Genomic DNA, 6,607 nt, shown 5'->3' on the forward strand with positions numbered 1-6,607 from the left:
ATCTCTCCAGACCACGGGGTGCTTTAGGCTGGACACAGGATTGAAAGAAAGCCTCTGGCCTGGGTACTGTCAACTTAATTGCTAAAGGAGAGGGAGGTGGAGGGATCTCAGCATTTCCAGGTTCCTGCTGAAGATTCAAGGCCTCCGAGAAAGGAGCTGAAGAGAACACTTGTGAACTAGCATAGCCTTTAGATCGTTTCACATGTGAGGGCTCTGCTCCCCCATCTCAATCCTTGGCACCCACAAACCTCCCCTGCTTTTCCGTCCTCTCCTCCCAAAACCTGACCAAGTGATGGGAGGAAAGGCAGCAGAAAGGCCCTAGGCCTCTGTGAATCAGCCGGGGTCTGGCACCTGGAGGGCGATGGTGTCATTTCATTGGACACCCCATAAAGACTCAAGCTGGGGAGTGCCTCTGCAAGTCCGAACCAACAAGGTTCATGGCCAGGCAAGGCTGTGTCTCTGGCTGTGTCTGGAGACCCGAACACCTACAGCTTAGATGAAGCTGGGGCTGAACCTCAGGCCTGGGCTTCAGTGGTCTCCTGGGCCCATGGGCAGAGATGCAGGTGGAGGCCCCAGGTGATGCTGCTCAGGGCCATGAAGGCCTATGGATGCTCTCAGGGCCCTGACACTGCCATATTGGACCCACCTGCCAGTGCCCTCACTAGCCCAAATTCTCATTCCCTGATGTGCAGGGTCTGCTCTCTGCTACTCTCCTTCCCCATGTCCCTGGGCATCTGGCAGACCACAATTTCATGGTTACTTCAGCCAAGGCTGACACTGGTCTTCACATCCCTGACCAGCTCTTCCTCCTTTGGCAGTACCAGGTCTAGGTGAGGAGAAGACTGGGTGGCCCATTCAGAAGCTGACCCCCACACAAGCCGCCATCTAACCTGTTACGTGTCCCATAGAATCACAGAATCATAGAATCATTAAGGTTGGAAAAGACCTCTAAGATCATCGAGTCCAACCGTCAACCCAACACACCATGCCCACTACACCATGTCCCTAAGCGCCTCATCTACACGTCTTTGAAATACTTCCAGGGATGGTGACTCCACCGCTTCCCTGGGCAGCCTGTTCCAAGGCCTGACCACTCTTTCAGTAAAGAAATTTCTCCTAATGTCCAATCTAAACCTCCCTTGGCGCAACTTGAGGCCATTTCATATATCCCTCCATGTATCTGAGATGAGACCCTCCATATATCTGAGCTGCCCTGACACCACACAAGGTAGCCCCCACTCCTCATCTTCCCCATCAGTCTCCCCTAAAGATATTGTACCTCCACCCACCACAAAAGCCGTGGGAGCTGTCCTTCCCCACCTCAGCTCTTATTCCACTGAAGTCACAGCTCTGTGATGGCACCCGCGGCTCCTGCTCTCTGTGCCCCAGGCTGGGGGCTTTGGTGCCCATTTGGGCTGCAGCCCCTCCGATGGGGCACCAGGGCCAAGGGCAGACTTGTCCCATGCAAACCTGGTCCCCAGAGATGGGACCCCGTGTGTGGAAAGGCTTTGCTTCCCAGCAGAGGCATGCTGGAGTGGGTGGCAGGTGGCAACAGAATGGTGGATGAGGTTGCCACCCCGAGAGCAAAAGCTGCAGTGCCCAAGGCCAGAGAGAAAGAGGCGAGGGCTGTGCAGCCCCGTCAGGAGAGGGGTTTGCTCTCCCAGGTGACTCTGCAGCACCATGGGGCCTGTGCCAGAGGTGGGGCTGATCTCCACGAAGGACAAGGTGCTGCTGAGAATGTCCCTGGGGGAGGACAGCCTTTGATCCAGCCACCCTCTGGACATCATGCTGGGGGCCAACCAGCTAGACAGCAGCTCTGCAGAGAAGGACCTTGGGGTCCCAGAGGAGAAGCAGCTGAGCAGGAGCCAGCAGTGCACCCCCGCGGCCAAGGCCAACAGCCTCCTGGGCTGCATTAGGAGAAGCATTGCTGGCAGGTGGAGGGAGGTGACCCTTCCCCTCTCCTCAGCACTGGTGAGGCCCCATCTGCAGTGCTGTGTCCAGTGCTGGGCTGCCCAGTGCAAGACAGTTGTTGACCTACTAAAGCAAGTCCAGCCAAGGGCCACAAAGCTGCTTTAAGGGACTGGAGCATCTTTCACAGGAGGAAAGGCTGGGAGATGTGGGACTGTTCAGTTTGGAGATGAAAAGGCTTGGAGAGATCTTATTAATGTATATAAAATTGCACCTGAGCCCAAGAAAACTTTTTGACTGTGAGGGTGGTCAATCACTGGAACAGGTTGCCCAGAGAGGTTGTGGAGTCTCCATCCATGGAGATATTCCAAACCCACCTGGACAAGGTGCTGAGCAACCTGCTCTAGCTGACCCTGCCTCAGCTGGGGGGTTCAACCAGATGATCTCCAGAGGTCCCTTCCAATCTCAACATTTCCATCATTCTGGGAGTATAAAGGAGAAAAGACAGACAGAAAGAAACGAACAACACATAGCCCGGACCGCAACTCTGGTGGGATCTATGGAGAAGACCCAAGCTGAAGCAGGGCAGAAGTGTGAGGAGAAAGGAGATGAAGTGATATTATTTACTGACTCTTAACCCCCTCTTCACCTTCCTCCTGGGGTTGGGGTAGATAGAAGAATTAGGAACAATGGAGTAATTTAATCCTGGGAGAAAGTGTGAGGAGAATGGTCTTCAGTATTTTTGTCATGGTTTCTCAGAATCCCAATCTTTTTTAATGGGCAATAAATTAAATTGATCCTCGGGAAGTCAACACGTCTTTGCCCATGCCACTGACCTCCTTGACTTTGTCTTCACCCATGACATTTCTGGTTTGTTTGCTCCCTTTGTCCTATTGAGTCAGGCGAGTGAGTGAGTGAGCAGCTGGGTGGGTATCTGGCTGCTGGCCAAGGCTAACCCATAACAGGACTGCATCTGGACTGCAGCGTCTAGTTTGGGGCTCCCCAGCACAAGAAAGACCCTGACAGACTGGAGTGAGTCCTGCAGAGGCCAGAAGGATGGTTGGGGCCTGGAGCACATTTTGGCCAAGGAGAGGCTGAGAGAGCTGAGTTTTTGAGAAATGCCAGAGAGCCAAACACTGGAGCAAGGACCCAGGCCAGTTGGTGGGATCTCAATCAATGGAGATTTTCAATGTTTGTTGAGACAAGGCCATGAGCACCTGATCGAGCTGGGGCTGCCTGAGGAGGGTCTTGGCTGAGAGACCAGCTGTGGCACGAGCTCTGGGACTTGTGTGTAAGAAGTGTCAGTAGGAAACTGGTTCCCTTTTTGTTAATAATGGCAGTGGAGTTGGGTATGAGTGAGCCCCAGAGGAGGAGGACAGAGGTGACCATGCAGCAAAGGTCCCTCCTCAGGGCTGGGGTGTACGACCAGTCATGGGACTGGCCGGTGTGTGGGACTGATCTCGGATGGTTTTCCCAGGACAGCTTCCCCGGGTTGTCCAGGGAACATGGCACAGACTGGGCCTCTCTCTTGTGCACCTTTGGTGCCTTGCTTCCTTCTCCATGACGCCTGACTCTGCACTGTGAGCACCCTGCTGTGTGCCCCCACCCTGCACACTCACACAGCTGAGCTCTACACTGCTGCTTTCCTCTCCCGGGCACTTCCCAGGCCAGCCCAGCCCCTCCCCAGCTCTCCCCACCACCCCTGCCCTCTCCCCAGCCCAGCCCAGCAGAGCAGCCCAGCCTGGGCTGGTCCCACGGCAGTGCCCACCGCAGGGTGCTGCAGAGCTCTGGGCACTCACCCCACGGCCCCAGCCCCTCTGAGGGGCACAGCAGCTGCTGGGGGGCACACAGGGAGCTCAGCCTCCCCATCAGCCCCAGGGATGCTGCTGGCCCCAAGGCCACGAGGAAATGGAGGCTACTCACGCGCTGGCTCTCCTGAATTCATATTGCAGGTGATGCCCAACCCTCACTGAATTTGCCCCCTCCTCTGCTCCCACCAGCCCCACTCCCCACGACAGCACGACAGTCCTGGCCCTGGGCCTCCTCTGGCACCTCCTGCATCTCTCCAGTCTCCCCTCCCTCTGCCTGCTGGGTCCCCACTCACTCCCATGGCACTGCAGAGTCCTTGTTCATGGATACGTCGATTTGGTGCTTTACTTTTGGGGGACTTGACCTTGGAGGGTGTTTCACCTTCTGAGTCTCCATTCATTCCAAGCCCAGGGCACGGGGTGAGTCCCCATCCTCTCCTCTCCTCACCCCTCCAAATTCATTTCCAGAGACTCTGGTATGTGCCATCAGTCTTGTCATCCATGAAGGAACCTGAGAAGATAATGGGAGCTCATGGACCATCTGCCCTGCCATTGGACACCAAGAAGAGAGCTCTTAAATCCAGACCGTTTCAGCCAGTGGAACCCAATGGTAGCATGAGTTTAACTCCCAAAACATTGAGAACACAGGGAGAAAAGATTGTTTAAAAGACCAATTCCGTAGACATTTTCGTGGAAGCAACTTTGGGCGAAGAGCCCAGCCTTCAGGCACTGCACCTGGGAGATCCCCTTTTATTGAAGAGCTGCTATTGGCCTTGCCACATCTGACACAGTGTTGGGCAAGAGACAGATGCAACAGGATCAAGCCTCAAGACAAGGAGTATAAACCCAGAAAATTATATATAAGCAGGATTATCACAAGAGAAAAAATCAGACTTGTGGCCTAAGATAAACTCTGGGGAATGTGCAGAGAAGGGGAGGCAGGTTATTGTCGGTGAAACAGCGTCCACTGGGCCAGTTTCCTTAGGGCATCCTTGAGCTCCTGGTTCCTCATGCTGTAGATGAGGGGGTTCACTGCTGGAGACATCACTGAGTACAGAAATGATACCACCAGATTTAGAATGGGGGAGGAGATGGAGGGGGGCTTCATGTAGGCAAACATGCCAGTGCTGACAAAGAGGGAGACCACGGCCAGGTGAGGGAGGCACGTGGAAAAGGCTTTGTGCCGTCCCTGCTCAGAGGGGATCCTCAGCACGGCCCTGAAGATCCGCTCATAAGACAGCACAATGAAAACAAAACACCCAAAGACTAAACACACACTAACCGCAATAAGTCCAACCTCCCTGAGGTAGGAGTGTGAGCAGGAGAGCTTGAGGATCTGGGGGATTTCACAGAAGAACTGGTCCACAGCATTGCCGTGGCAGAGGGGTAGTGACAATGTATTGGCCGTGTGCAGGAGAGCATTGAGAAACCCACTGGCCCAGGCAGCTGCTGCCATGTGGACACAAGCTCTGCTGCCCAGGAGGGTCCCGTAGTGCAGGGGGTTGCAGATGGCAACGTAGCGGTCGTAGGCCATGACAGTGAGAAGACAATACTCTGCTACGATCAAGAAGAGAAAGAAAAAGACCTGTGCAGCACATCCTGCGTAGGAGATGTCCCTGGTGTCCCAGAGGGAATTGGCCATGGCTTTGGGGAGAGTGGTGGAGATGGAGCCCAGGTCGAGGAGGGAGAGGTTGAGGAGGAAGAAGTACATGGGGCTGTGCAGGCGGTGGTCGCAGGCTATGGCGGTGATGATGAGGCCGTTGCCCAGGAGGGCAGCCAGGTAGATGCCCAGGAAGAGCCAGAAGTGCAAGAGCTGCAGCTCCCGCGTGTCTGCAAAGGCCAGGAGGAGGAAGTGGGTGATGGAGCTGCCGTTGGACATTTGGTCCCTCTGGGCATGGGGACCTGTTGGAGGAGGAAATCACAAGAAGTTAGGGGAGACTTCTCTGAGCAAAATCCAAGCCATTTCCCACAGCCCCTCCCCCTGCTGCACACCCCCCTTTGCATTTTCCAGGAATCCTTCCTCAGCTGCGGGGCTGGAGCTCTGGTGGGTGCTGGCTGAATGTGGCGTGAGGAGCAGGGCCTCTGCCCGCTGGCTGCCGAGGAGTCAGCCCTGCTCTGCAGCAGTGGGTTCCTGGGAAGGGTGGGGGCAGGGGCCAGTGCTGGCGTTTGACTTGGTCAGATGGAACCGCTCCTAACGCAGAAGGGCCTGTCAGCACCTGCACTCCCCGTGCTGAGGAACTGGGGTGGCAGAAGGCACTTGGAGAGGCTTGGGGGTTTTGACAGCTCCCCCCATCTCCCCTGGGGAGTGTTCTGGGATGTCAGTAACCCTCAGCATTTCTGCTGCACTCAGGAGAACAGAGTGAGTCCTGCGAGGCAAGAGGATTGCCTGTGGCTCAGAGCGCAGTGAGGGGAGCTGGTCTGTCCCCCGGTCTTGTTCCCAGCTGCCTTGGGCTTGCACCTTCCTGAGATGGAGGGCGATCACATTCTTATGTTCTGTTATGCAGCCAGACACTGCTGAGAGCAGAGGGATCCAGTGCAGAGCACGAAATGTCTCACCCTTTCTCAAGGTCTCAGCACCCCACTTCTAGCCCAGGACACTCGTGGCTCATTTCACCAACCCCACAGCATCTCCTCATCCAGAGAGTCTCTGCGTTTCTCCGTGGGGCTTTCAGAGAACACAAGGGTGCTATGGGACAGCTTTGCATGCTGGCAGGCAGCTCACAGCTTGGAAGGACACCCCAAGGAGATAGCCAAGTGTCCCAATGTTGGCAGCTCAGGAAGAGACAATTGACTCACTCCCCAGCCCCACAGGCTGCGTTGCCCACAGCCCCTCGGGTTAGAGGAAAGCTGGGACACTTGTTCCCATCGACATGCCCGCACGAATGGACGAA

Source organism: Calonectris borealis, unplaced genomic scaffold (assembly GCF_964195595.1).
Source record: "Calonectris borealis unplaced genomic scaffold, bCalBor7.hap1.2 HAP1_SCAFFOLD_35, whole genome shotgun sequence".
NCBI classification, from domain to species: domain Eukaryota; kingdom Metazoa; phylum Chordata; class Aves; order Procellariiformes; family Procellariidae; genus Calonectris; species Calonectris borealis.